General features: G+C 34.9%; 1 protein-coding gene across 4 annotated transcripts in view; it reads left to right on the top strand.

The window, feature by feature from the left end:
• Positions 1-19,084, top strand: part of SLC10A7 (solute carrier family 10 member 7) — a 251,927-nt gene that overhangs the window by 84,186 nt on the left and 148,657 nt on the right. The gene's annotated exons all lie outside the window — the stretch shown is intronic.

The raw sequence follows: 19,084 nt of genomic DNA, 5'->3' as shown, positions 1-19,084 counted from the left end.
ACCCAGGCAACCTGATTCTTAATTACCTCTAAATGATGATTTGCTCTCACGGAGTTTGAGGACCACTTATTCTGACTATATAACTTCAAGTAAAGCAGAAGATTAGCATCTCCAATTATTAAAATAAAACTCTTTCATTTTTATTGCAACTCCAAAGAAAACTGAATTTTAAGTGTATGTGTCTGCCAATATAGATGTTTTTAAAAAGCAGCTTATCAGATACTACATTCAGTTTGTACGTGTATCAAAAACTGACTTAGAAAATTACCTTACGATATATAACTTATTCTGTGGGAACATTGTGTTAAAAATTAACTTTTTTAAAGCTATTTTAATTGTAGTATAGTCAGCCCTCTGTATCCTCAGGTTCCACATCCAAGAATTCAACCAGCTGAGATCAAAAATATTCAGAAAATAAAAAAAAGATTCCAGGAAGTTCCAAAAAGGAAAACTTGAACTTGCTGCAACTATTTACATAGCATTTACCTTGTATCAGGTATTATATGTAATCTAGAGATGATTTAAAGTATATGGGAGGATGTGCATAGGTTATATGCAAATACTACATTATTTTATATAAGGGACTTGAGTGTCCGTGGAGTTTAGCATCTGTGGGGTTCCTAGAACCAATTCCCTGCAGATACTGAGGGACACCTGCATATGTTTAGTATCATATGAAATCACCAAATTGTCTTCCAAAGTGGTTGTACCTTTTACCATTTCTATCAGGAATGTTTGAGGAATCTAGTTGCTCCATATCCTGGCCAGCCCTTGGTATTAGCAATATTTTTTATTTGAGCCATTCTAATAGGTGTTTAGCGATACATCATCATAGCTTTAACTTCTAGTTCCCTAATGGCGAATGATGTTGGACATCTTTTTTTGTGCTTATTTGCCACCTGTGTATCTTCTTGGGGGTGTCTGTTCAAATCTCTTGTCTATTTTTTAATGCGGTTGTTTTCTTATAATTGGATTGTGAATTTCTAAATATGTTTTGAACACCAGTCATTTATCAGATATGTATTTTGCAAGTGTCTTCTCCCAGTCTGTGGCTTGTCTTCTCATTTTCTTAATGGTGTCTTGCGAAGAGCAGAAGTTTTAAATTTTGATTAAATCCATTTTTTTTTATTTTATGGCTCTTGGTTTTTGTGTCCTCTAAGAAATTCTTGTTTAATCCAAAATCATAAAATTCTTTATGTTTTCTTCTAGATGTTTTATAGTTTTTGTTTTTATTTTAAGTCTGTGATCCATTTTAAATTAATGTTTGTACATGATGCCTTATATGAGTTGGGATTCATTATTTTGCATATAGTTGTAGAAGTTTAAAGTTTTTATGTCTGTCAAATGTATCCATCTTTCCCTTTATGGATTTTTCCAGTCTTTATACTTATAAAGCCTTTCCTTAATCACAGTATCAGATAAAATTTCACATGTATTTTCTTTTAGCTTTATAGACAAAATGCATATATAATGTATGTTTAAAAGTAAAGCCTGTCATACAGGAGTTAACAAATACAAATAACAGTTTGAAAGTACTTCACCTGATTAAGGTATCATTGGTTAAAGAAGTCAATTTCTGTTGTTGCTGGCCCTACTGTTGTTTTTTGTTTTCTTTTCATGTAAGTCCATCTTTGTAGTGATACTCTCATATCTACATAGTGACATATATGCTTGTCCCTGAAAATAATTAGATCAGTATTCATGACTGTTAAAAATGGTTTCTCTATCTTAGGATATTACCTATGACATTAATATAATTACCTAAGATAAAATTATTCATTTGAAGTATAAAATGGAGATGTACATAGAATAGTGATTGAAAATTATAGAAACCTCATTCTGATCTCTATCAATTTAATTTGCAAATATTCACACAAACTAACAGTAAAATGTTTCTACTTGGAGGATTGTTGAGTAAGGTGAATAGCTCTCTTAGTTGCAGAGTTTCAAATAATAGAGGACTTTTAAAAAATAAAATATGATTTTAAAAACCCTGATCAATTTGATTTTAACTTTTTTTTTAAAATTTTATTTATTTATTTATTTTTGGCTGTGTTGGGTCTTCGTTTCTGTGCGAGGGCTTTCTCTAGTTGTGGCAGGCGGGGGCTACTCTTCATCGCGGTGTGCAGGCCTCTCACTATCACGGCCTCTCTTGTTGCGGAGCACAGGCTCCAGACGCGCAGGCTCAGTAGTTGTGGCTCACGGGCCTATTTGCCCCGCGGCACGTGGGATCTTCCCAGACCAGGGCTCGAACCCGTGTCCCCTGCATTGGCAGGCAGATTCTCAACCACTGCGCCACCAGGGAAGCCCTGATTTTAACTTTTATAATTGAACAAACTGTACTGGTCGGGGGAAAGAAATTTTTCATGATGAGAACATGGTATCTTGGAAATTAAAGTCAAAGCATCACAGCTCTCCAGGCTCATGAGATGAACATTGATTCATATTTTACATGTCCATTGGTGGTTGTACTCCGAGTATGCAGTTTGTACATTTTCTTTGTCTTTTGACAGAACCACATACGTGTTTACTTTTCCTGGGTAGCTTTTTCTGTGATGTTTCTAATAAGTAGAGTAATTAAATTAAAAATGTCCACTGTGTTTATAGTTTTACTGTAACAGTGCTTGGTCTAGTGGTCTGTATTTGTGGTTTAGTTTTTCATTATTCAGGCAATTCTCTTAAAAGTAGTTATTTCCTAAAGTGTTCCTACGTTTTCACTTGAAAGCTTATGATGTTCTTTTTATCCATTTATTTAAGAAGGATAATGTTTATTAACATTATTGTGCTTTTGGTTATTCTCAAGAACCAAAGTGTTGCATCCTATATTCTTTCTCACCATCCTATATGTTATTGTAAGATAAACTATCTTCACGTACTACTTTTATCTGTTACTCCTATGCCTCAATGCCTTCAGTGGCTCTTTATTGCCCACCACCCAGTTGACCATTCTGGAGTCTTCTCAATGCAACCCCATCCCCTCTCTCTCCGGCATCCTTCTTACATTCACATTTTAACTGTTGATTTACTCTTTCCTCCCTTTCCTCCAACACTTGGGGCTCCCACCTCTTTGCTTATACTATCCCCATCCTTTCCATATCCTATCCATCTCTCAAAAGCCTGTCTGCCCCTTCAAGCAAGTTCTCCAGCTTTTCTTTTATGGTTATTTAGTTCTTGGGATGACTTTCCATCTAGATTGCAACTGCTTGATATAGTTAGCCTAAAATTCTGATCTTGTCTCCCGCCTCTGGCTCCTCCTGTGATCCTGCTCTTATTATTTTTTTCTAAAATACTTACCTTCAAACATTATATATTTATTATTTTTATTGTCTGTCTCTCCTTATTCCAATAAATGCTCCACGAAGGTGGGTATTTTTCTTCTGGGTGGTTTGGTTCACTGCACTATCCACAGCACATGTAGTACCTGGCACATAGTCAGCACTAAAAAAATATTTGTTAAATGAATAAGTAGGTTCAGTGAATGTTATTTTAACCTCTCTTCTTCATGTATCTAAGATTGTAAAATATCTTATGTATAATATGCACTTAAAATGCATGCTAATTATATGTTAAATTAGTTTGACAAAAATCCCAATATTACTTTAATTGGTTATCCACCAAATTTTTCTTACTTATGTTAAAGTGATTTTAAATCATAAACTTTTAGTTTCAATAAAATATATGCTATAAAAAAAAAACAAAAAAAACTGCTATAGCCATAGAAATTCGTATTGTTTTATATTCACAGTATTGATTTGGAATGAGGATGCAAACTCATTCCTACATCTAAATTTGACATTGGGTGATTTGTAAGATTTTCTTATAATAACTCCCTGTGAGTAGATTAGGGCAGATCGTCTCTATGTAATAGATTACCAACCCATATGCTATTATGATTCAAATAATTTATTTTAAATATCAGAAAGTTTTCCATGAAAAATTGCTACAAGTTTGATTACTATATATATATATTTATAAAGAGCTGGAGATTTGTAAATAAGGGGCTATAATAAGTGAGTTCATTTTAAAGAATTGTTGCACTGTTGGTATTCAGGAAAAGGATTATATCATTAAAGTTTAACCTTTCACAACTTGTGAAATATATAATTAAATTGACAAATGAGAGCCAAATTTCTAGACAATGCTGAAAAAGAAATTGTACAGTATCCTAGAGAAGAAGTAAAAATGAAAGTAAGTCTGAAAAATAGAAGAACCAATTCAATGGTGTATAAAAACGAGGTCAAATCCATGACTGAGAGGCATTAGAAGTACTCTGGAAATAGAAATGACCAAAAAAAGAAAAAGAAAGAAAGAAAGAAAAGCCAAGGTGATAATGAGGAAGCAGATAGCTTGAACTTGCAATATGATATGACAGCAAATGAAAGCTAATGCAGTTCCTTCTTTAGAAGCATCATGTTACAGCCGTCTGCACTTGAGTTTGGTAGGTTCATGATTCAGAATATTGCTTTGATGTTGGTCTTATTATCTTGTCAGAGGTTAAAATTTGTTAAGTGAGATATAGAAAATAATGAAGATGTGACTTTAGCTAGCAGAGCTTTGGAGAGTGAGAAATACCTCTATATAATGGAGTAAAGAAGAGAGAATTTTAAGATACTAAAGGAAGAGATGTATAGTTAATCAGACATGATTTTTTCACAGAAGAGTTGGTTGCATTTTCTTACGATAACCTAAAAAATACCTTTGTGCCATTTATATTTGTTATAGCAGCCTAATAAGCCATTCAGAATTCCTGATCAGTAACTGCTGAGGTATACAAATTTGGAGAAGGACAGCTTTTCAATCTTTTTCAATAACTAAAGCAATAGGAAAGGTTATTTCTTCTTTACTGCCCCCCACCAAAGAAAGTAGACTTACATGTTACTTTTTTTTCTTCATTTACTTCTACTTCTTTAAACTAAGGAGGAAAAAATGGGTAGAAATAATGGAAAATATTAGAGAAATGTATGTGGTGGCTCCCTGCCTTTTGCCCTTTAATTCATAGATATTTTCCGTCAAAGATGGTTGAATCCTGATTTTGTATCATTAAATGTCTCTATAGAATTTGGATCCATATCTCATGTAGTTTCAAGCTACACAACTGTTGAAGTCAAAAGGTTAAATTTCCAACTCTTAAAAAAATTGAATAAAAACTCCCACCATAGCAAACAAGTGGTCTTAAAAAAAGGCTTAAATGTGTAACAGTAGAAAATATCTACATTAGGAAGAATGCTTCCTCTTAGAGTGCTTTTTTTTTTTGTATGAAGCTTCAAGATATATTTGAAAAGTAGCATCAAGATCTCCCTAAGGAGCAATCTCAACAATCGTTAGTCTTGAAACGAATCTTCCATTATGTCTGGCTTTTTTCCCCAAATTCTATTAACCTGATGCCACAATCACTAAGGGTTTTCTAGCGACAAAAATATCATAAACTAATGGAAATCTAAAGTAGCATTGTGCATCGCTGTCTTAGATTTCCTAGATGTTGCTAGCCTTTCATTTCTATATGGGAACTATATGTAGTGAGTCACCTAACATATATGTTTTGATATGTGTTATAAAAATACAAACAAACTAGAAGGGGAAGTTTTTCTCCTTTAAGAAGAAGTTGGGTGCCATATAGTCTTAAAGGAAGTTTTTCTTTCTCTGCTTCACTCTTGTTGCTTCAAAGATCTGAGACCTCTTTTCTTGGGTTAAGCCTTTTCTCGGCATGATGTCACCCTTAAGCAGAATCATTTCCAGTAACATTACTGTTTTTTTCTTTGTCTATTTGAATCATCCACTTTTAAGATACTGAGCTCCTCATTGCCAGAGCTCTAAGGGACGTATACTTTGTAAATTTACTGTGGTCCTGTTTCAGAAACTGATTTTGTGTCTCCAGCTCACAGGGATGGACTTACATTAATCATACTCATAGATAATGATATATCAAGCAGATTGCCAATTTATTAATTGAGAGTGGGAAAGATAATTATGAGAAGCTCTTAGACACTTGGGTTGATGCCTTCTGTCCTCATGGCTAAATTCACACGAGAAGATATTTTAATAAGAAATTTACTTTAAAAAAAAAGAAAAGGAAGTTTACTTGGTGGGACTGGAATTAGAGGAAGGAGAGATAGGGAGATAATTCCCAAGTTTGATTCTATCAGGCTGTTGTAAGTGAATGTGTCTGGCTCCACAACGAGGGATATGTTGCCCTTGGAAACAGACAGGTCCATCATTTGGATCAGGGATCTTCTTTCCTAGATGGTGCTTAGGTAGGTGTTCTTAAAAATTACTTTAAGGTACTTTCACTGCTTTCATTGCTGACTAGTTTCCCTTTTTATAGACTTACCTATACCTTAAAGTGAAATCTTGCTGACATTGAAACCATTCTAATGTTTTAAAGTGATTTTGCATGTCTTTGCTGTAAAGGCATTTCCTTTATTTCCAAGTTCAAAGAGGGAAGAAATACAAATATAAAATCCCATTTTGTATCATCTATGGTTAAACTGACCGATAAGGTAGCTACAAGCTACATGCGGCTATTTAAAATTTAATTAGTTAAAATTAAACAAAATTAAACATTCAGTTCCCCAGTCACACATTTCAGGGATTCAGTAACCACATGTGACTGCTGGTTACTGTAATGAACAGTGCAGGATGCTGAACATTTTCATCGTTGCAGAAAGTTCTGTAGGACAACACTGAAGAGATGTTTAATTGACAAAATAGTTTGCATTATCTATTTTAATATAATTTGGTGTCTGATATGTTTATATGTCTTCATTTTTGTATATGTATTTCAGATATAGTCCAACTAACTACTCCGATCTTCTTTAGTGAATTTGAAGTCGATCAACAGGGATTTTGTTGTTGTTAAGATAATTGTTGGTTATATATCCAGCACTTAACTACTCTGCTTATTAACAAGTGCTCATGAATTTCGTTTGCAATTCTCCTACAGTTACTGAGAGTACTGTTTACTTTGGAGTACTGGAAAAAACTCCAGTGCACAGCCAAAACATTTTTAAATGGTTATATTATAATTTTCATAATTTTGACTTGTAATGGTAGATTTCTTTCTTTTTCCAACACTTTGCTATTTTGTTAAATTAATAAAGCTCATTCAGAAATGCTGACAGTGCCAGGAAAATAAATGTATAAGAGATATCCTTTGGAAAATAGTACAGTGTTGTAGCTAGAGGGGCCTGAAAGTCAATCCATTTTCAAAGTCTGAATATGATTTTATTTTTAATTTGTGTGCCTTCCTCTGCATTTAACAACTGTTCTCATGGGATTCTTAGAATTTTTTAAAAATCTGCTTTACCCTTGCACATTTGAAAGATCATACTCAATAAGACTGGTCTTTCTTACATGGTAGTTTAACGAGGTCAGTGATTTTCGAACATTTGGATTTCTTGATCAGTAAAATTTCAAAAGAAATTTTGGGGAGTGCCCGGTGTCTTTAATTCTTTATTTTGCTAAATAGGAACTACCATTTATTATCATTTTCAATCCATGGAAGAATGGACATTTAAAAATAAAACCTGAAAGGATGTATTTCAGACATCCTTGAATAAATTTAGCTTTATGATAGTCATACTACATTCTTCTTATTTTTCCCATTTATTCTTTTGGAGCTTCTGACTAGTCACAAGCCTAAGCTCTTCACTGTTAAAATTACCAACCTTTGTTGGTTTTCTTCTTTTTTTTTTTTGATATTTTTACCACCTCTATCTGGTATTTTGAATTATAATTTTGACATAGATTCTATGCTATTAGTTAGGCAAAGACTGTCTCTATTCAAGGAAATCCTATAATATAATCAGGCCAGTCAGAACATTTAATAAGTGGTAGTAATTTATCAAAAAGTTATTTAAATCTCAACCATGGCAACTATTAACCAAATTTTCATTTGTCTGAGTTATACTCTATGTTTGTCCAAGTTATAGTCTGTAGGGAGTAGGAAGAAATAGATATCTCTTCCAGAACTGGAGGAAGATGAAAACAAAGGAATAAAGACAAAGTAAATTCTTAAGTAGACCTAAGAATTCATTTTCAAAGAAAAGTCTATTTGGGGACTATTTGGATAATATAGCTCACTTTTTAGGAACTTAGAATTTTAGAAAAAGATATGTAGTTTGGAAAAATATTTTTTAAGGTAACATATAATTCATATATATATAATTTTTACCTGTGGAATTTTAATGTGCTTGGTGGACTTGTGAAAGAACTTATTGGAGAGTGTGTATATACACTCAAATAAATATTTATTCATCCATATTCTTATACACAATTGTTCTTATCATTAGAAAAGGTCACTTGATATTGAGTACTTTAGAGGTAATGGATTCAGTGTAGCTGCTGGGAGACCAAGATGTCTCCGGGCACAGATCCTGCTCTCAGAGGGCTTACACTGTAGTAACCAAATACATACAAAAGTACATGTAAAAGAATAGCTACAGTATGCGCGATTGGGAATATTTCCCAGCAGGGATGGTATGAGAAGAAGCCTTGCAGAAAAATAGAATTTGGGAATATAGTGATGCTCATTCCAGACTAAGGCTAAGGGGATCTTACTGTTACTGATTCTCTATGCAGAAGTCTACCTAGTAGGCTAAGTTTTTGATGAGTTATAATGTTAGTGTCTTGTAGACAAAAATCTGGTATAATACAAAATAATAATCCAACAGAGACAAGTAATACATAGAAGGAGGCCTGGTCTAATATTTGTCATAGCTGAACTTCTGCAAGAAAGGTATAATTGACATGAAAAGCCTGCAAATTCATTTATTAGACTTTTTAGTTACACTTTTACACATGGTTTAACTGTTGTAATATTCTTTTTAGGTAAATATAAAAGACAGTAGTCTCTATATATAGAAAATGAAAATGGTCTCAACATGTAGAATATTAATCTTTGCTTGCTTTGAAAATAGTTTTTCTTTTAAAAAAGTTAAATAAGTAAAGACCTCATTTACTTTTATCAATATTATTGACATCTTAGTAGAACCCTATTAAATTTGGGCTATAGTACGGTCTCTATGTTATACAAAATAAATATAAAATACATGAATTAAAGAAAAAGACTGATGTTTCATAGAACTTATCAAGTATCACACATGATTGGGAGACAGTTATATAACTATATCTTTTATATACCTGTTCCTTCTCTAGAGATTTTCTTATATCTCTATTTGCAAAGGTAAATTAGATCTTGGTCTTAGTTTGACTTAGTATTCTAAACTCTTTTCAATACCAAAAACTATTGATTAATGACATGCTGTATACATATCCATGAATTCAGTTGAGTTACATTCAGTTGGGTGATGAAGAAAAGTATAAGACACAATTTCTGTTTAAAAGACTTAGTGTAATGGAGGAAATGAAACAGGCATAAGTAAAATGCTGGGAGAAAAACAAGAAAAAATATAATCAAGTGCTTAAATGTGTGGTACCATCAATTCAGAAAGGGAGAGCAAGACAGGGTAAAGTGATCAGGAAAGGATTCCTGGAGGATGTTCAATGTAAGATCTTTAAAATCGAGAACAACACAAGCAGAGAAGGTCAACCTGAGAGTGGATATGGCCCAGCAAAGGCAGGGACCGTGCTTTTTATGCTCATTGCTCTATCTCTATATGTAGATGTAATGGCAAATATAGTGCCTGGTACATAGTAGATGATCAATATATAATGAATAAATAAATGAATGGGTAGATGCAGGTAAAGCACAGTGAAAAGAGAGGTGTTTATGGGACTAAGCCAATTCTTGTTGGTGACTGGTAGAAATTATGTGAGATAGGTTAATGAAGAGCCTTGAATGAGAAGCAAAACTTGAACTTGATACCAGGTGAGCCATTATTGAGGTGTCTTCTAGGAGTATATCATGCCAAAAGTGGTATCTTAAGGTAAGTAGCCTGGCAGCAGTGTGTTTGTTGGTGAGTTTGTATGCGAAAGACGAACGTACACCATTCTGAGTGTAGACAAACAGTGATGAACGCCCTGGCTAGAGCCTTTAAATTTTCTTTCAAAGAAAGAACCACAAGCACAAAAGAAAAAGGAAAAACTTTCTTAGACATTTATTAAATTATTTAGATAGCTAATATTAACCTAGTGCCTACTGTATGAAGGTCCTGACATAGGAGTCTCACTACGAAGCTTTGAATCGAGGATACTTACCTCCTAGCACTGTTAAAAAGATTCAGTAAGATTGAGTCTCTGAGATGTTTAGCAGACTGTCTGGCACATTAGCAAGAATTATAAGTGGTAGTGCCTATTACTATTATCCAGCTTACTTTAGAAACCCTGACCCTCCTCATCCCTATGGCCAAAACCCTCTCTGTAATCCTGTATTTAGACTTTTTATCTAGTCCCTAGAAACAGTGTTTTCCTAAGCCTCTGGACCCTTAAAAACAACAACATTTTTTAGTTAGAAACTCTGAAACTTATACAAAGTAGATCAGATAATATTAATGAATGTTGTGTACACATCTCTCAGCTTCAGCGATTGTAAACTCAGCCCACTCTTGTTTCCTCTACACTCGCATCCACTTTTCTTCTCTCAGGTATTATTTTGAAGAAAACCCCACACGTCTTCTCATTTCAACATGAATTTAATAGGTAAGGGCTCTCTTTTTTAAATATAACTATGATGCTGTTTTCCCACTTAGAGACTTTTACTGGTCCAGTTTTTCATGAAGGAGTTTGGGATATCTTTATGGTAGAAAGGCCAGGAAATGCAAGGAACATAGACAGGAGACTCAAGGATCTTAGGATTAAAGCTGTGGTGTCATGAAGAAAAACAGGGAATTTAAGCAAGAGACTAATTTTGAGTGAGATGACTAAGTTTGAATTGATACCTATTAGTTACATGGTGGTGGTGGGACGTTGAAAGGCAGGTGTCCAGGGATGGACATGATTGGAATCTGTTTTTCCTTCATGAATGGAGGATACATGGATCTTAAACCAATATAGATTCTTTGGGGTTGACCATTAATTCCCTTCCCTCTTTTTTTTTTTTTTTTATTAAACTTCTGATCTCATCCTTCTGTATCCCAGCCTTCACCTCTCTGTTGCCACTCCCCTCTACTCCTATACATTTTTTAACCTTACTTTTCTATTAATTGTGTTTATTTGAGTTGATTAGGTTAAAGTTTATTTTTTTATTAAAAATAGTTTGGCCCATCTGACAGTACTTAGAGTCAGTGATGATTAGGTAATGGATAAATATTCAAATGGGATGGATGATAGCTTCAATTTTGATTTTATAGTGATTTCAGCTTAAGACGTTTTTCAAAGGAAAAGTGTAAAATATTATCATAGCCAAAGTTCCATTCATTAAAGGGAGACAAATAGTTGCTACTGATTCCTGAAATTAGAACACAAAATGCTCATAAATTCATAATTTTAATTCTTTTTTTTAAAAAGTGCTTAGCTTTCAAAATACCTCTTCCTATTTCACTTTGAAAATAGTAAACAATTTAGCTCATAGGCCAAAATAGAGATCTTATTATTCTTTTTGATGCATAGGTGTCATGACATTAATGCTAATTTGGGTTATGTGTGTTCATTGAGAGTGAGAATCAGGCTTATTTTAGCACCTGATTTGAGCCTGCAGCAGACTTTCATATTCGAATTAGAAATTTAGAGATGTGTATAGAAAGTGGAGGTATATATGGTTAGGACCTACTTCAGTTTTATAACAGGCTCATAATTATTAGCAACGGGATCCTTGCTGTAAACATTGGATGCTGTTTGAATGTTCTGTGATAATTTACAGGGTTGATTACTCCAGCTTCAAGTGGAACCTTAGAAAGAAGAGCAGCAAATGGTAAATCTCTGTGATGGTCCCTGGAGTAGCATTTCAGTTTGAGGCTCTGAGTTATGTGGGTCTCAACCTCTTTTCCTCCCCTGGCCTTTCCTGTGGCTCATCATCATCATCATCATCCGTTCAGATCATGCCTGTTCGGAAATCACAGGTCCCCAGGGAGGGGAGAGTGGGGAGAGTCCTGTTATAAGCACACTCGCCGCAAACCTTTCACCTTGCTGTCAAGGTGACAAATGTTTATCCTTAAGGGAACACTGGAGGTTAAATCACCAGTGCTTCTCTTACTTATCTTCTTTCCCATACTACCAAAGCTCTTAGCCAAATTTATAGCGAAAAGAACCTCAGAAAATTAGGCTCCTCATAACCTTTATTCACCTTGTTCAGAGATATGTTTTGTGTAAGCTCAAAGTACTGACTACATTATGCATTGGGGGCTGAGTAATTAGAATTTCCTAAAAGTCATTATATAAGTACATTTTCCTTGCAGGGCTTATTCAGAAGGAAAAGATATGGGAAAGAAACATTTAAATTTTGAGAGATAGTGTTGGGAGCTTTGCAAATATAATTGTGATAATGTGAGCAATACCTTCTTTTTACATCAACGTGTGTTAAGGATGTACACATCCTCACATGAAGAGACATCAAAACATGCATTAACCCCAGAAATGGAAGTTGCTCTGGATTTCTCCCTCTCTTTTTTGGCCCATTCCGTTCTGTTCTCTATATAGCAGTGAGAATGATCTTGAACCATGTAAATTGATATGACATTTTCCTGCTTAAAATCCTTGAGTGTTTCTTAGAATAAATACCCAACTTCCTTATATGGCTTACAAGGTCCTGCATGATCTATGCCTTGCCTTCCTCTCCAGCTTCATCCCATGCCACCTTCTTCACCCACAAGGCAGCTTCCATGCGGACATACTTGAGTTTCTCCAGTTCATTCATCCAACTAATACTTTATTGAGCACATACTCTATATTGAGGCTATGGAAATGTATAAAACAGACAAAAACTCATGGAGCTTACATTCTAGTGAGGGACTATAACAACTAAAATATATAGATTTGTGACTAAACGTATATATTACATGTATATATATTCTATGTGTATATATATTTCATGTGATTATTACATATTCATTTTATATTATATATTTTAGTTATCTATATATTTTAGTTATATCTATATGTGTGTATATGTCATATGGAGAAAATGGAGAAAAATGAAGCAGGAAGGGAGAAAGACAAGGAGGAAGCTAGAGGGGTTGCAGTTTTTTAGAAAGGTGACAGGTGACGGTCTCACTTAGAATGTTTCAACAGAGACGTGAAGCAGCTGAGGGAGAAAGCCATGAGAATATTTGGGGAAATAGTGTCCATATAAAGAGAATGTCCCCAAAGTTGAAAGGGCCAGACAGGAGAAGGGCCAGAATAGGGTGGGCAATAGAGATAAATTCAGATATGTGACAAGGGGCCAGATTATATGTGGGCCATTGAAAGATCTTTGAGTTTAAATCTGAATAAGATGGTGTATTAGTCAACTTGAGCTGTCGTAACAAAATGCCGTGGACTGGATGACTTGAGAGAGAGAGAGAAAGAGGGATTGGATCTGGTGTCTCTCTTCTAATAAGACACTAGTCCTTTGGATTAGGGCCCCATCCTTATGACCTCATTTAACCTAATTACCTCTCAAAGACCATATCTCCAAATACAGTCACATTAGGGGTTAGGGCTTCAACATAGGAATTTTAGGGGAACAGAATTCAATTCATAGCAGATGGGAAGACATTTGAGAGTTCTGAGCAGACCAGTAACATAATCTCATCACCACTTTGTTGAGAATGGACTGTAGGACTAAGAGCAAGAGCAGAGGAACCAGTTAGGAAATAGTTGCGCTAGTTCAGCCAAAAGATGATAATGGCTGGAACCCAAGTGATAGCTACTGAACCAAGCTTGTTACAGCTTTGGGCATTCTCACAGGCTGTTCCCTGGATTGCTTATATGTATATAGTATCTTATGAATGTCAGAGCTCTTGTACACATATTTTCTCAGGCAAGCACCATGCCTCTCCTGTGAGGCAAGCACAGTATTGTGAGACTGGAGTTTTGAATGAGACTAATTCTGGAGCAACTTCCTGGGTGTGTATTTCCTTAGGTGCGTCCCATCCCTGAGAATCGCAAATGTGCCTACCTTGTATAGTGTTGTGCAGATTAAATGAAACATTCTTTGTTAAATGTTTAGTAGAGTGGCACACTAGTAAGTAATAAATACTAGCTGTCATTATTTTTGTCGTTTAATAGATAATGAAATTAAGAGTCAGAAAAGTCCATTGGTTTGTCCAAAGTTACCTAGCTAGTAATGAGAAGAAACACAGCTAGAATCCAGTTCCTATTACTTCTCATACAGTCTGCTTTCCATTATATTTTGTAGCTGAAGGAGTTCCATTTTAAATCAGAGTATAGTTTAAGTTATAGAAGGTAGTAAAAGTTTCTTTTAAAATTCTCTATAATTTGAACTTTGCAGTATTCCATCCTGACCCACATTCCTTCCTTCTGATGGCATTTCCCCATGTATCTAATTTTTCATAAAGTTTAGCTTTGTTTCCTTGAAGTAGTCCAAAAGTTTGAACCTCCTTTGAATTATCAAATAATTCCTTCTCTGGGAATTGCTTAATTTCTATCGTTTTCTCGACTGTTCACTGTTTACTGTTTACACTCGGAATTAAAGTTCTGATTCTGTGAGTGTTAAATTAAGACTTTAAGGAGATATCTGCTCCCCCCATAGAGAAGTTCAAATGGCCCTTCAGAATCCCTTTCAATTCAATCTGGTAGAAAAATTTTTAATTCATTTGTTTAAGAAAATTTTACTTAGTATGTACTGTATGCCTAGGGCTAAGCTAGACATTAGGAATAGAGTGGTCAATAAGCCAGGCATGGTCCTTGTCCAGATGGAGTCTACACTCAAATAGGGAAATGAACAAGAGATGAAATAATTACATTATAATTTTAATTATGAAGGAAATAAGCAATGATAAAGCAGAAATTGTTCCATTTTGTCCAGTTCTTTTTTCAACTACTCCCCATTTTTCCTCTTCTCCTAAGATAATTTTTTTATCAGAGAAACTCTTCTTTTAAGTTTTTTTGCTTAAATCATCCATATGAAGTTGTTTAATACAGGACAAATAATGGGAGTCATTGTTAATAGATAGACAGTCAAAATTTGGCTGATATTTATGTTGATATACACAAAACTTTAACCTAGGTCACATTAGGGGCACTAAGCTAGAAGAGTATCATTTTAATAGCAGCAAAATAATAACTAGTTTAGAAGAGATATTTGTGTACTTTACAAATGGTATCAGTCATTGCATTTAATTTTTTACTTTCCTTTGCTCCTAAAACAGATACTCATTGCAGAAAAGTGTTGATGCTGTTATTTTTGCCAAATTTATGTTTAAAGATGTATATGATAAAGAATGATGATTAGTAACTTGTTTTAAAATTACCTTTGGATAAGGTAAAGGAAAATGCCTTTCAGAAGATCATGTGAGTTCCTCCCTATCTCTTTTAGGCCAAGTAATTACATTCCATCATGCAATTTTTTTTTTTTTTTTTTTTTTTGGTTAGAGGGACAGAGTAAAGATAAAAGACAGCCATAGAAATAACAGCCTACTTCACAGCTGACTGAAGCAGGTGTTAGAAATGCAGATGAAGCATGTTGACTAAAGACTATACAAATTTGAAGTGAAAATGCCACTGGTCTGCATGCAGCGTTCTGCACATACGAAGTTTCAGGCAGTTCAATTATTCATTGTATTGTGTGAACTAGTTCAGGAGTTAGGGAAAAGGTGCCTTTTACATTTAAACTGTTTCTTCCCCTTCTTCCTTTTATCTGTACTTGACAAGCAAAATGAACTTCATTTTGTAAGTTTTGTTCCAGCAAGTGACTTACATCTCTATATGAAAAAAAAAAAAAAAATACACCGAGGAACAGATAACTCACAGGTTTAAGGGACGATATAAAACAATAGAAACTGGAAATTGTTTTTCTTTCTCATTTTTGTTATAATGAAAGCCACTAAAGACGAATAAATGTGAAAGTGGCTTTCTAATTGTCATTACCATCAACCTCACCATGAAATATTTCTCAAGTCCCTGTGTGTGCATTATTCCGTGCTGGGTAAGAAGATTAAAAAAAAAAAATAAGCCATTTGTTCTATAATCTTATAATTAAGACTCCTGTTTTTTAAAAGGTAGAACTGAGATATTTTTAAACATTTAATATGTAATTTTAAAGCAGACTTACATTTTAAGGGAAATATCACAATTCCTGGAATTGTTTCTACTCTTATTTTGGCTCATTTTGCGTTTTGGTCTCAAAGACTGGTTAACCTTGCTACAGGGTACCACACTGGTACCTAGAGACTGATACTAGTGTCCAAACACCTGCTTTTGGTGAACTCAGAGCACTTCAGGACACCCAAAGAGGTTTTCTGTATGTCAAGGAGAAAAACATAAACACCCCATTTTAAAGGTGAAGAAGCTAGGAACAAGATATGCTTTTGTTTCTTTCCTTCTCTCTCTCTCCTTTCCTCCCTCCCTCCCTTCCTTCTTTCCTTCCTTCCTTCCTTCCTTTCTTCCTTCCTTCCTCAGTTGAGACTCAAAGTTTTTGAACTGCTAAAATTTTGACTCCATCTGTGCAGATGTATAGGTTTAAAGTATCTTTCTTTTGGCTCTGAAGACAAAAAGCTTCAGCATCGATGCTTTGTGGCCTCGTGGTAGCAAGACGGCTGCCGCAGCTTCAGGCATTGTGTGTTGTTCAAGGTAGGATGGAAGGGGAAAGGCATTGCTGGGAAGCTTTCTTCTCATCTCTGTCCTTTTAATAAGTAAGAACGAACATTCCCAAGAGACTCTCAGCAGACTTGCTCTAATCTTTCATTGGTCAGAGCTCAATCACAGGGTTACTGCTAGCTGTAAGGAAAGAAGACAGGTAGGGTATCAAAGGGAACAGAGTTTGGCTTAGAACTATGCTTCTTGACCCCTTCCCCTCATGACACATCCTAGGGGTAAAAAGAGTGTTCCTGCTCCTCTAGGTCCTGCACTTTTGCCCTGAGGGTTAAAGGGAGACAAAAGTTGGCTATCTGTGGTGCATTTAAGACTCATATTGGTTGGAAATGACTAGTTTAGACTAGTAATGAGTCACATCCGAGATTAGACGTATTGTTGCTCTAAAGAAAACAGGGTTCTATTAACATATAAGAAGATGAAGTGGCTTTTAGATAACCAATTAATAGAGTCTGGCACAGTAACTGTTCCCTTAAATAAGTTACATTTGATCTTGGAATATGTTGTGTTTGAATAAATGTGTATCTGTTACTCTCCGAAGTTACTTTTTTCCCCCCTTTAATAGTGAAACTATTATATACTGTGAAGGAGGCTTGGAGCTGTAAAGTTGACTTCTTTTTTTCAGGTATGCTTTCAGCGTCACTTGCGGTAATATGACTTCTGCATACGTTGAGTTATCCTGGCAGTTGTAAAGAGAAAGTGAGGGCCGGGAAAGGGCCTATCACCAAAGTGAACCAGGTTTATACGTAAGAGACCGGAAGGGCATCGTAAGGAAGGATCCTAGGAACCAGGCACTGAGCAGATCGGTGGTAGCTGGCTGCTTACATGTCAAACTGCAACGGCTGCTCTGGCAAATCATTAGGTCTCCAGTGTAGTCAGTTCGGATGTTCCTTGGAAGTCGGCTGTAGCTGAGAGTGGAGATCAGGTAGAAGCTGCATCAGAAGTGAGTTTCAGGGGTTGACAAGGCTTTACTCTGCAAAGCACTGATGAAGAGCTTATGGATGAGGTGAAACTTATGGTGAAGCGTTAATTCTTCTATGCTCCAAAATAAATAGATGGAGTACCTAAGGTAGAGACAGATTAGTTTGTATATTAGGTATTTAGTGATAGTTTTAAAAACCAAATTTCCTCTAGAGCAAGAGTTTCTTAGCCTGAAGGCTTGGAGTCCTAGTACGTTCTGAAAATTTATATTCAAAATTTATTCTGTAATTGTATATGGATTTTTCTAGAGAGCAAGACCATAGCTTTCATCTAATTTTCAAAGATTAAAAACAGAGAATCCGTTGAATGCTTAAATAACCCGGACTTGAAGCAGTTTTCCAAGTCTCATTAGAGTTATTTAAAGAGAACTACAGCTTCTAATTGTTCTATGACCTGATAATCTGTTTAAACAGTAATTTCTCTTTGATGTATATGGTGCTTTACAGTATGTGCAGTAGATGGCATAAGTGGTTTTATGGAAAAGATATGTTTTTCTGTAAAATATTCATCAGTCCTGAGTCCACGAAATTCAGTTTTTCTCTTGGGGAAGATAAAATATATTGCATGAGATGACCAAAATTAGGCAGTGTTTTTGTAAGTGATATTGCAAAGGAACCATAAAACTCTTTCTTTTACCTTCAAGATTATGTAGAGTTAAGGGTAAATTAGTTATAATAGTCAAATGCTTAATTATTTACTAGTGCTTCAGGAATTTGAATACCCAAGGTATCTGGATATTTACCTACTTAGACTTTTAATCATAGCAAAATAGTGGTAGATGATAGATAGGTAGGTAGCTAGATAGAAAGATAGATAGATAGATATAAAAAAGAACTATTTTTCTCTATTATAAAACAATTCTTTGTTCTTCGTTGCCTTCAAAGTTACTCCTACCCATTAGATGCATGTGTGTTTAAATAATTTCCCCCCTGTGGACGAAGCCGACAGCATTTTGCAAATTGATTTTCTATCTGTAATATTCTAACCATATCTCAAACCTCCTTAAAGCCCTTTTCATCATTTCTCTGACTCCATTATTTATGGCAGCATCTCAAAATTTAGTTTTCCCTGTAAATTTCATTATTGTGGTTACCAATTCATTATAAAATGATCAGAGGAGTAGGAGAGGGGGAAGAGGAATTGACATATGAAGACAAAGTGAAAGATTAGGACTCTTTGGCCTGGAAAGTAGAAATCTATCAAATCATGAATGGCATGGGTAGGGTGAACATGGACCAAGATGCTAGATCTGGAAACAGAAAGATGGAAGGACATTCTTGAAACTCTCTTGAAATATAAGAAGTGGAGCTACTTAAAAGGGACAGAAAAGTAATTTTTAAAAGCTTTGGGTGAATTTATTTTCACACCAAAGAGAAATTAAGATGTAGCAAATCTTCCTGTAAACTCTGAACATATCCTAAGTAATTGTAAATGTTATTATGCTAAACAAGGCCTCCTG

This window comes from Balaenoptera physalus (genome assembly GCF_965194825.1).
Source record: "Balaenoptera physalus genome assembly, chromosome: 5".
NCBI classification, from domain to species: Eukaryota; Metazoa; Chordata; class Mammalia; order Artiodactyla; family Balaenopteridae; genus Balaenoptera; species Balaenoptera physalus.
This window is presented reverse-complemented; position numbering and strand designations above follow the sequence as displayed.